Below are 12,429 nucleotides of genomic sequence, written 5' to 3'. Positions count from 1 at the left end.
GATTAAAAATTCCTCAGTGAGCTGCACTACAACTGACCCAAGTATGCAAAATGTCAGACTAAGCTATATTTAAAAAAACATAACTTTGCTTTGCACTGCCACAGTGCAGATTGTTTAAATGGTACAATCTGTTAAATCTGTGAATACAATTAGTTTCCATGATTCTGTTTCTAGGAATTGCTGTATGGATGTCTTGGATTCCTCTATTTGTGCAGTTGGGCTCTTGGGAAGGCTACAGTGTACATCCTGCTGTCACACATGGGTATAAATGAACTTACTCCACTCTGGAGCTGTGCTTGTCTCCTTGATGCCCAGAAATCTTGGAGAAAGGGACAGAATTTTAAATTCAGTGTTGGCTCCAAAAGAAAAAGATGTTGTGTTAGGAGAAGTGTGGACATATGGTTGCCCCAGTCTGTGAATAGCATGGGCATGTTTGATGTGACTGAGTAACACCTTTCTCTTGGCCAGAAGGGAATCAATGTTTTAAAAATCATTGTTTCCTTTTCTTGTTGAGTGCTCAGACATATGGGATTGTTTGGGGAAGCTGCTCCTGTGCATCAGAGCATTGAGCCACTATATGAAATTTCTGCTTCCATTTAGGCACCTCCCTCCCCACTCCAGGCCAGTGTAACACCTTAAGTTATTCTTGATGTCCAAGAGAGCAGCACACAGACCCTGCAGACATTCGTCCTGCAGCTCAGTGAAAACTAACCTTCATGAACTGTACCACTGTGTTCTGAGCTTTTTTCCTCTATTTCTTAATAATTAGGGAATCACAGAATCCTTTGGGTTGGAAAAAACCTCCATGATCGAGTCCCATTTTTGAGCAGGTAAAGAAGACTTGACTCATGCTAAATTTATCTTTTCGTAGGAATAGATTTACTGCTGAATCCTCTTCTGGCTGTATCTATAAATAAAAGCAGCCAAATGCTTTTCCAGGCTTGAGGCCAAGTGACAATGGCCGTGTCCCTGAGGTCAGGGGCTCGTCCTGTCTCTGAGCAGCACCATGATGGAGGCTGAAGGATCCATCAGCTCATTGGAAGGCTACAGCAACTGGCAAAGTTCAACAGGACTGTGAGCTCCTCTACTTTGGGAATCATAGGGGCATTGAGTGACAAGTTCTGGGAGGTGCTGCTGTTGTTTTGGACCAAGACCCTCACAGCAAAACCACTGTTAGAGCTTCCAAAGAGAGAATTAACAGAGTTGTGCTGCATCTCAACAGCAGTTTTCATCCTACACCTGCCTGTAGGGGTTTGTGTACACTAGGGGCCTTCTTCCTTCAGCTTTTGGGCTGCTTCCCCATGGATAATCTGGGAGATCTTGCTGGAGTTTGATCCTCTAAGGTCTAATGCCACCTTTTGTGGCTGAGCTTCCAGCTCTCTGGGGGGCTTCTTGCTAAGAGAGCTCCCAGAGAACACTGAGACTGCATTGCATTCCCTCTGCTTTGGGATATCCCAAAGTAGGTCTTTATTAGTGGATTAAGGCATCCAGCACATTAATATTTCCAGTGGTCAAGAGGATTTGTAGCTAGAGCTTTTTGGTACAAATACCAGATTATGTAGGCTCTGGCCTGGCTGTCATAGCCTGAAGGTGTTTGGTGAATTAGGTAAGGGAACTTCTATTTCTTTTTCACAGGAGGCGTTTTGTGCACAGACCTGCCTTCCTCCTTCGGCACATGAGCTTGCAAAGTCTTGGCCATTGTACATATGGGGAAACATCAGCCCAGGGAGGCAAATTACCTACCTGAGATTGGCACCAGCAATAAATAACACCACTGAAGGCATAATCACTGCTGCATGTGGCCTTTGTTCAAAAAACATGGTGCCTATGCTGGAACTTCTTTTAGTATTTCTTTAATTGCTTCTGCTTGAGTTGTTGCCATGTTTCATTTATTCAAGACTAGGACAGCATAATGATAATTTTATTTTTAGTTGTTTTATGCAGTTTTATTGTATTTTGTGTTCTCATTCAGCCTACAGTAATTACTTTAGTGTCCATAATGACTAAACATGCTGGCACAATCACCTTGGGCTGGCAGCAGTTTCCTTGCTGTGTATTCAGTTCCTCCTTCCAATTCAAGGTATATTTACCTACAAGTACTACATTCAATCATGTAGTTTGTTTCCATCATTTGTAGTCTTTAAAGTTCTCTACAAGCTTAAAATATTGGTGGGTTGGGTTTTTTTAGGTAACTTCATAGAAGTAAAGTATTTTAGCTGCCTGCTGAACTTATTTTCAGTGTGTAGTATCTGTAAAGTACTAGACATGCTTTAGAGGTGTCTGCTTTCATCGCATCAAATAGTAACCAGTTTTCAAACAGGAATTCTGGATTTATTCCTTCTGGAATAGAGTTATGTGAAGATACTCTGCCATCACTATGAGATCAAAAGGGGCAGTGCTGGTCCCTTTTCCTCTTGACACACGCCATTAATTTTATTTTCCAGGGAATATGTACATTCCTCTCACACTGGCCAGGACATCTTGCTAATTTTTTTCTCAGTTGGAAAGTTAAAATAAAAATGCACTTGTCACATTTTGTGTCACAGCACAAGCACCAACTTTGTTGGCTTATTTTTTATTGCCCAGAAGGACTTTGATCTCACAAGCTGAAAATGATATGCATGTTATATAGTTTGTGGGTTGCTCTCAGAGGCTTATTCCAGTCTTTTGCCTTGGTCTTGGTGAAGCATTTCTCTGGATAATAACTAACCTATGATATGGCAAATGAAATTATTATTTGCTAGTATTCTATATGAGAAACAACCATCTGGTTTTGCCTTGAGTTGGATATTTTTCCTGCAGTGCTCATGGCTCTCTCCAGAGCTCTGGTTTTCACTGTGGTCGGCTGGGTTATGTTCCTCTGTCTCAATGCACAAAGTGAGTATTGTTATGTTTATAAATACCTGAGTATTTTACTGCTTTTATTGAAAATTTAAAATTAAATTTGTTAAATTCATACAAATCACAAACCAAGAAGTTTCAAAGCCTTTGATTTATTGATAAAATAATACCTAAGCAAGCAATCTTGGTGCCCTTGGAAGTGATGTTTGGGCTTTCAGGGACTGCGTGATGGACAGGTAAAAGCCATGCTCTTGTATATACAAGGGTTTTTACAAATTTTCTTTAACTTTGGGGGGTTTGATTATTTTATATCTGCAGGAGTCTATAATTTAAATACATAGGCTGAAGCTGAGTCTGAGGATGGATAATTTTAAAGTTGGAATCAGTTGAATTCCTTGCTGCTGCTGCTCAGCTAAATTAGATTGGAGTAGTTACCATTGTTACTTCTGCTATTCACAGTGATAAATACTTCACTAAAAGTTCTGTTTGGTGTATTGAGGCTTCCTGAAAGTGAAAACTAACAAATTTTTATGCTTTCACTACTCCAGAGCCTAGGCTTTAGCATATTTAGAGATGGAGGTGGTGAATTAAACCTAAAACCAGCAGCTGCTGACTAGAAACAGTCATTAAGATTCTATTCAGTGACTTGTGTAGAAATCTGCTCACTTATAAATGAGATCATATAAAGTGATGCAGATATGAAGGCATCTACCTAGCCAGGGGAAAATAGCCCACTACTTGTTTATACCAAATGTCTCTTTGAGTATGCATAAGGATGGCAAGGATAAGAAGTAGGGTCATTCTTAGGGCCATTCATTGGTGTAAACCCACATAAAGACCACAAGAGTTGCACAGATATCTGTAAGAGCATGGATTGCACTCTGGAAGCTTTGCTGCTAAATTCTAGTCAAGGAAGGGGAAAAAGTTTTGGTAGATTTCTGGATTTTTGTGTGTATAGCTTTCAGATCTTAATGATTAAAAAAAAATCTGTCACTTTTGTCACACAGAGAAAATGTAGAGAGGTGACTGAGGTACAAGAAGCCACTTAGGAAAGCCACTTGTCATGAAAAAAAAATATTCCCAAAGGGTTCCTTCTCTAAAAGTTTAAGGAAAGTAAATTTTAGGTAAAAAGCTCCTGGATTCTTGCTACCATTTCTGTGGGGAATAGCTTTGTGTTTATAGTTGTCTTGGGAGCAGAAAACAATTTCAGGGCCAAGGTACAAGAGTAGTTTCGATTATAATTTCCACAAACGGTTCATCAGAACACTATTGAGCAGTGACTCACTCTTGTCAAGCAGTAAAATCCTAGATTGGACAGGACACCAATGTTTGCCTACTCTGTCAGGTATTGCTTTAAACTCTTCAAGGTGCCACCATGGTAAATGTCCTGGAGCTTAATTTGAACCCTTGTGTGCATCTGGGTTTGCTTATCATCAGCTTATTTACCTTCTACTATTTCTGGACACAGTCCCTCTGTGTTTTTTGTACGTGACTTTTCTGTTTCTTTTTAGAAATCACAACCATCAACTGTGATGTACCACCCAGGCCACTGGTGCTCTCAAGCTTTTTGGATGGATATACAGGTAAAATCAGGATTCTAACCTAGAATTGTCTGGTCTCCTCCCAAATGCACTTCATTGCCTCATGTAGTCAGTGGATTTTATAATGAGTCTGTATTATTAATTGATTTACAGCAGTGTCCATGGCTGGATGCAGCAGCTGCCTACATGAAATACTGCTTAGTGGAATAAATAAATATAACCCCCCAAATTCCCTGACCCAAGAATCTCATTGTCGTAATAGACACATCAGGTAATGGGAAAGAAAATGAGTACAGAAAATGTTCTCAGTTCACTTTGTCCAGCCAGTATTTGATGTCCTTAATGGATATCCAGCAGTTTTACAAGGCAAAGCATTAAGTTATGGCCAAAGCTTTCCCTTTGGGATATGTCCATAACCCTTAGGATCTCACGCTGACTGTCCACAGGCAAACTTCACTGCTTCTGGCTTTCAGCAACATACAGAAAACAAATATGATCCAGAACAGTGATTTCTTTTTTACAATCACTATTGAAACAATTATTTTTGAGTTGTGGAAGCTTAGCTACTGTGTCTGACTCTTGCATGGAGTTAGAAAGGAAGATAACTACCTTTCACTCTGATTCCATTTGATTTTTAATCAGCTAGCAAGAACTCTGGCCTTCTGTGTGCATCATATGTGTGAATGAATCTGCTGACATATCTGATGAATAAGCAGGAGGGACAATCAGCTTTAATTTTCCCCCATTACTTCTTTTTTTTTTGGCTTTCTCCTCTGGAGGGAATGCTGTTTCCTAGGCAGCTGCTTGATACTTCTTGGCTGAATGTATCCAGCTCTGCATGGACAGGACAGCCTATGGCAGCAGGCAGAGCTGGATTTTGTTTTCCTGGAGGGTTTTCAGCACTGCACACAGCAGGGTGGCACCACACAAAGCTGCGCCCCTGAGACCCAGCCGTGCAGTTCTGTGCTTGCTGTCAGTTCACTGCACTTTGTTCTCACACACAAATAAAATCCAGTGTCTCTGGGTGGTGGCTGACAGCATTCCAGACACTCCCTGCTGCTGCAAGATGATGAGGTTATATTCCTGAAACACTTGGATACCAAGAGCACAAGGCTGTGCATGGAGATTAGAGATGGGACTGTTACATAAAGCATTTACTAACCTTAACTAGTAGTGATGGGGTACAAAACCAGTGGATAAGTAAGAAACACAGCTTGGAAGTTTCCTGAAGATCATGGAAAATATTTGGGCTGTTCAGGAAAGACTTTGGAAAGGAGAGGGGAATTATAGGTTTGCAATCCAGATAATGTGTTCCATGAAAAGATAAGTATGATTACATGAATGATTATATACTTGATGTGAGTAGGGGAACTTTCTTTAATAAAATTGCCAGTAACACCATGCTGGGTGGTTTAAAAGGATACATTTCCAAAGCAATTTCAAACAGATTTTGTATTTAACCAAGCAAGCAGTACACAGTCAGTCTAACAGGAATCCTGATCGTTACAAATAACAAGTCATCATATTTTCAGGAGGATAGTTCCTAAATGCATGACTGTAGAAAATCTCATAAGAATTGATTTGAAAGTTGCAGCATTTTGTGTTTGTGTCCTGTACAAACTGGAGCACATTAAGGGAAAAGCCACACACTTTCCACCTGAATCCAAATTCACACTGGATTCTACTGCCTGATAGATGCAGCTAAAATATATGAAAGGCCCTTGTGTTTGGAAAATACTGAAACTGACCCCATGCAGCCTCTCAAAGACTTTGGCTGACTTTGATTACATTTTCACAGTAAACATGGGAAAAAAAAAAAAGTTTTGCAGCATAAAGCTATTTTCCAAAAAATGGTGGAAATCCAGGTGTAAATTATGCCAAGCTTTTTAATTATGGATATATTGTGTGTATATATTGGAAAAAATTGGTTTATGTGGTTTTAGAAACGCATCAATACACTTGTGCAGGGTACTTAAGGGGACTTTAACAGATCTTATAGTTTAGCTAAAAATGCCAAAATTATGTAAAATGCAACCAAAAGTCACCAGTAATCAAGTTGTCAATACATATGAAATGAACCTGTGGATTTCTTTTCTATAAAACAATCTAATTTTGTTCCATTTTCTCTTACAGGTGATATAGAATGGATTACAGATGTCCCACCCAATGTGCATTTGAAATTACAAGAATTTGTATTCCCTGAACACTTGAATTATGTAGAGTTGGTAACTGATTCTCGATCTAGCAATGCAACTGTGAGGACTAGAAGGGCACTGAATGTTGAGGCTCTTGAGGTATTATTTTTACTGCATATAAAGCCTAGAGAGAAAAGTTTTCTTGACAAGTGAAAAAGAAATAGTATTAAGATAATGCATTTTAATTGTTCATTCTCTCACAGTATAGATTGGTATTTCAAAAAAGTAATTTGTCTGAATATAATTCAGTATCTACCTCTCACTAATATCTGTTAAATGTCTTCAGTTTCCTATAACTAAACTTTCCTGTCATCTGACAGCCAGACAGGTTCTTTCCTAATCGTGTGTTGTACTGAGAGCTGTAAACATGCATTATGACAGGTGCCACTGGCCTTACAACTCACCTCTCAGGAGCATGAGTTATTTCCTCAAAGTGAGATTGAGCAGATGTAACTTGGTAGAAGGTAATCCTGAATCATAAGCACTTCACTCCCTAACAGATTTATGGGCCTCTGTTGCTTGATGCACAAGGGGATAGATCCTTCTTCCTAGGCAGTTCTTACTCTGGAGGATCACCAGGAATTTAGAAAGCAATATCAGTGTTTTGCCTGGCTGAAGTTGCCTCTGAATATGAAAATGTTGTAGTACTGCAGAGTAAATAGAGACAATTTATTATACAAGTGCTAATTCAGAGTAGCACTGAATTTGTGTTTTGGACATTGCCATCTCAGAGAAGCACTGTACCTGACAGATCTGGACCAGGCATATTGTAAAAAAACACTGTTACAATCAGTGTTTGTAATGAAAAATCCAGTGTTTGGATGAAAATGTATTTTTGATTTTTTTTTTTTAATTTTACATTTGAATTTCTCATTTGGATACTTCCCAAATGGATTAAAACACTTTTTGTACTTCTTGCACATGTTCTCCTGTATTCTCTGTCTACTTTTTTTGGGGGAGAGCAGTCAGGTAAAGAGGGATGGTGGGGGTCTGGGTAGGTGGGCATCAGTAGTAGAGGAATGGCAGTCAAATAAACCTTATAATATAGAGCAAAATAATTACAAAGTGTTAATTTTAAGTAGAGTGTTTTGGTACAGTACACCTGAGGATTCAAGTACTACAAGTAATTTTGTATAATTTTGGCAAAAATATCTTTGATAATCATATTAGTAGTTCATCAATTATATTATTTATTGGTTTGTTTGTTAATTTTAGGGTGATATAATCTGGTATTCTGTTGTTTGCCAAAGGATTGGAACAGTGAGTACAAACCATGCTTTATCAATTGTATTTATTATCTAATTTAATGCAAATTATTATTTTCTGCAATACTATTTAATTGAAAGCTATGATGCAGGGAGTTCAGAGTACCTAGTAGAAGATAACCTGTTGAAGTCTGCTGATTGAAAGGAGTGTTTTTGTTCACAGAAAACTAAGGTAAACTTTAAAAAGTTAATTTTAGGAATGGTAAACTAATTCTAAATGGTAGTTTAATGAAAGGGTATCTCTTTGAGGATCTCATTTTAGAAAAAATTAAATGTTAGCAGAATCCTGCCACCTCACTGTTGTAATTTATTCCACTACCAAGACCGACGAGATAGAGAACGGACGGAAAGTAGAATTGATAGATGTAAACGACAATGCTCCAGAATTTCAACAAGCTAATTATAGTGCTTCAGTATCAGAGGTAGGTTATGGCAAATGCTAACACTTTTTTCCTATGATATTTTTAAATTACTTTTTGGGGAGCTTCTAATGTGACCCCACTGAGATTAGCTCCTCACGTGCACCCTTATGGGACTTATCTGCCCTATCCCTTGGGTGTGGAAAGGAAAGGCTTGGCTGCACATACAGCTGGGGGAGTGGGGTGATGGAGAAACATTCCAGCCAAAAATGGCCACAGGAAGTGATTTGCTAAGCAGGTGGCACAACTTTCCTGCCCCAAGTTAGGAAGGATGTGGATGGGGGCTTGTGACTAAGTATTTGATGATCTCTATTTCCTCTTAGGTAGCTGGAATTAATTCCACAGTTGTAAAAGTGGAAGCTGAGGATAAGGACATTTCACCAGAATTCAGCATCCTTACTTACAGTCTTTGGGTGAGTGCCCTTTGTTAGTTGGGAACTGTGAACACCAGTTTGAATTTCATAGATCCATAGCCTGGGACCTGATCCCAGCATGCTCCCATGCACTGTGAAGATTAATAATCTGCAAAACATCCAAGAGACCTTTCAAACTATACCACAGGATCAGCCTGGCATGCAGTGAGGCCTGAATCTTGTTTCTTAACATTTGTGGAATGATTTATGGCACTCTTCAGCTACAGCTAAGGAACTCAGTGGTCCTTTACAGTAGCAGGAGGGAGAGCTCTTTTTAAAGTTTGCATTTGATTTGCTGTTGGTCTGCAGTCCTCAAGCCAACTGAAGTAAGATCATCTCAACTAAATGTAGATATCTGCAGTGGAAATCTTCACATCTGAGCTTGTCTCTGCTCCTTTTATAGCTGGTGAAGGGAAGCTGATACCATTCCCCTGTGTGCCATAGGATAAGATAAATCAGATAGAAATTCTATTGGCACTGACAGGGGAGGCATGTGTGGAGGAGGATCAGCCTTTTTCTTTCCATTGGTGGTGGTTGAGACATTCCTGCACCTTTATAGTGCAATATAAAGGGAAAAAAAAGGGAAAAGAAAATTTATTTCATCACCAATAATATAAAATATTTGATTTATTCATTTAATAGGGCCCAAACTCTGATTACTTTTCTATAAGGGAAGGAGATGGAAACGTCATGGTGAAAAAGACACTGGATTACAACAAGGTCAACTTTTTCAATTTAACAGTCCAAGCAAAGGTATGATACAAATTAAAAGAATGAAACCCACAACACTTCTACAATGATAATTCTTTTGTTTTATAGCATCCCAGTTTCTACAAATTTACAGCTTTGGGAGTTCCCAACCCAAATGTTGTGTCTGCAACTTGGTTTATACTGGAGACAGAGTAGCACATTCTTAATATTTCAGCCATTGTTTCCTCTCAAATACCAGCCCATGTTTCTTTCTGTATTTCTCTAAGTATAAATACTGTACATATTCATTCTCCACTACTGTAACACGTATTCACCTATTCATTCTGTCAGATCTCTCAAATTTTTGCTGCATCTTACCAGATTTTTTGTTTGTCTTTTTTGAGATTTGAGTAGGTATTTGCCTTCATTTCCTTTTAGAACTAAAAAGAAATAGTTTTGCTAGAGTTATTGTGATACCTAGAAAATAGTACAGTGTTCTATATTCTACATACCTGATAGAAAATGAGACGCTAAAGAAAGATTACCGTTGGTAGATTTGTTCCTAGAACTGGATTCCAGAAATGGAAGAATCTGGCAGACTGAGAGTTTTCAGGTTAAAAATGCAGCAAAATATGTGTAATAATATTTTGCTGTATTTTCCACTGAGATATAGGTCTTTTTCACAACAGTGGTTCTTATTTTCTTTTCCCTTGGTATGCAGGAAAAATTTGGAAACCAGAGTGCCACTGCATCATTAATAATTAATGTGGAAGATTATGATACACTGAACCCCTATTTCAGTCAATCTGTGTACAATGGGAATATCAGTGAAAAACAGGTAAAAGCTCTTCTCTGAATGCTGCTGTTACCAGATAAACAGGCCATGTATTATATGAAGCATAAAATTTTCTGTGCTAGAAACACGTCATTTTGTATTTTAGGGAAAAATTTTAAAAAAGAAAAAAGAAAAATAAAAAAGCCTCCCAAATTCCTGTTTTAACAGGGCTTTTAATGTAAAATTCAAAGGGCAACTGGCTGTCCATCAGTCCTGAAATTAGTTTTAATTAGTGTAATTCCTTCATACAGCATTACAATCAGGTAAGCAAAAATAAGGATCTGAATGGCAAGCCATGGTCTATATTACTTTTATAATTACTTTTGTAATTAATTTTATATTACTTTTTTTTAATATATAGAGTAGAGATTTCATGGTGGAATGTATTTGTTTGACTCAGGTTTCTGTGTGTATTCTGAAAAAAAAAATAGGATTATCAGAGTAACCCACTAAAATTAAAAAGGTTCATTATTATCCCTATTTCTATGTCATTGTCTTCCTGTTAATGTATTTTAAATCACAGATACTTTAAGAGTTACATCTCCAGTGTTCCTTTTGTTAGAAGTTCATCTTTAATTCTCTGAAAGGAATAATTTTAGCCCTTCTAAAATGTTTTTATATTTTAAATTACTGTTTTTATATGGGCTGGAGTATTGACTTGTGTGTTGTTTTCCAGGAGAGGAATGGAACTGAAATAGTCAATGTTCTAAACATAAATTCCATCTGTGACTGCAGCTTCATAATCTGGTGTTTCTTAAACACAGTGTTATCCATCAAGTATCTTGGTTATCATTCTCTTCTGTAAGGCACATATGGCAAAGAAAAAAAATTTTTCTGGATCACATTGATTAAATACATGTTTCTTGTTTCTTTAATCAAAACTGTGACTTATCTAAGGAAATATTTGAAGTTAATGTGTGTTTTTTTTCAAAATATTCACGTTAATGTATGTTTTCTAGGTGGGTCCTCTGACTGTTCTCCCAGAGGTCTTGGCTCAAGATGGAGACAAAGGTATAAATGAAAAAATAATTTACAGCATCAAGCTAGGTAAGAGCCTTTATTTTCTTCTAGACATTGACACAGTAATTCAGGATGATTCATTTGCCTGCTACTGAAGGGAATTATAAAGAAGTGCAGGGTCCATTCAGATGTCTTGAAGTGCCCACAGCTTCACTGCAGAGCTGCTCCATGAGCTAAATCAGCCTGATCTCAGTCATTATTGTGGGGTCCAGCTACTTCTAAAATGTTTGATTGTTCTTACCCTCCTTCCAAGGAACAAAAATAAATTCCTGATTTCAAGTGTAAGCCACTCTAGATGCTTCAATTTGATCAAAGAATTTCCATTCAGGACCATCTAGAGAGAGAATTCCATCAGGAGCTGTTCCTCCTCCTAAAGAAATTTCCAGAAGTTTATGAAATGCTTAATTTGAGACCCTTGAAGTGTGAGTGTATTTTCTAGGAGTTGTCTTGAGGACAGAGTGTTTGAAAAACAGTCTTTCATGTTCCTTTTTCCTGTGGCTGAGAAGTTAACACTCAGTTAACACTGGGAAGTTAACAAAGGACAGACCAGACTTCCAGTTCTGGTTCATTCTCATTAACCCTTCCCAATTTGCTGCTTTTCAGTGAACCCCCCAGCCTATAAAAACAGCTTTTCAATCAATGACACTGGAGTGTTGGAAGTCAAGACCTCAATTGACAGAGAAATATGTCCAAACCTTGTGGTCGGCATTCAGGTAGAGATTGCTTTTGTATTTTAGTCTCAATTTCAGAAAGCAATATGTAAATCCAAGTTACTGTTTAATAGCGTTTCTCACAGTCATTGGTATCAAGGCTCCATCCTGCCATTCAAAAATCAAAATAAAGGAAAAAGTCATTAATTATAAATATGCAGTTGTCATGTCCTTGTGTTAAGCTTGTTGTTTTCAGGGCATGGAATTTACAGCTGTAAACTCTGTTTTCTAGGCAGCTCAGCAAGACAAGATTTTCAAAACAGCTGATGCAGTAGTGCTGGTTACTATTGGAGACGAAAATGACAATGATCCAGTACTGTCACAAGCAAGTTATGATGTCTCACTTCCAGAAAATTTCCCAAATGGGATGGAAGTTCTTCAAATAACAGCTACTGACAAAGATGAGGTAAAGAGATGATGGTTTTATGGCTGCTACAAGTACTGCACTTCTGAAATATAATATAAAATGCATTTGTGTTATACAGCTATTGTGACTAGAA

This window comes from Vidua chalybeata, chromosome 3 (genome assembly GCF_026979565.1).
Source record: "Vidua chalybeata isolate OUT-0048 chromosome 3, bVidCha1 merged haplotype, whole genome shotgun sequence".
Classification (NCBI taxonomy): domain Eukaryota; kingdom Metazoa; phylum Chordata; class Aves; order Passeriformes; family Viduidae; genus Vidua; species Vidua chalybeata.
Note: the sequence above shows the minus strand (reverse complement) of the source record.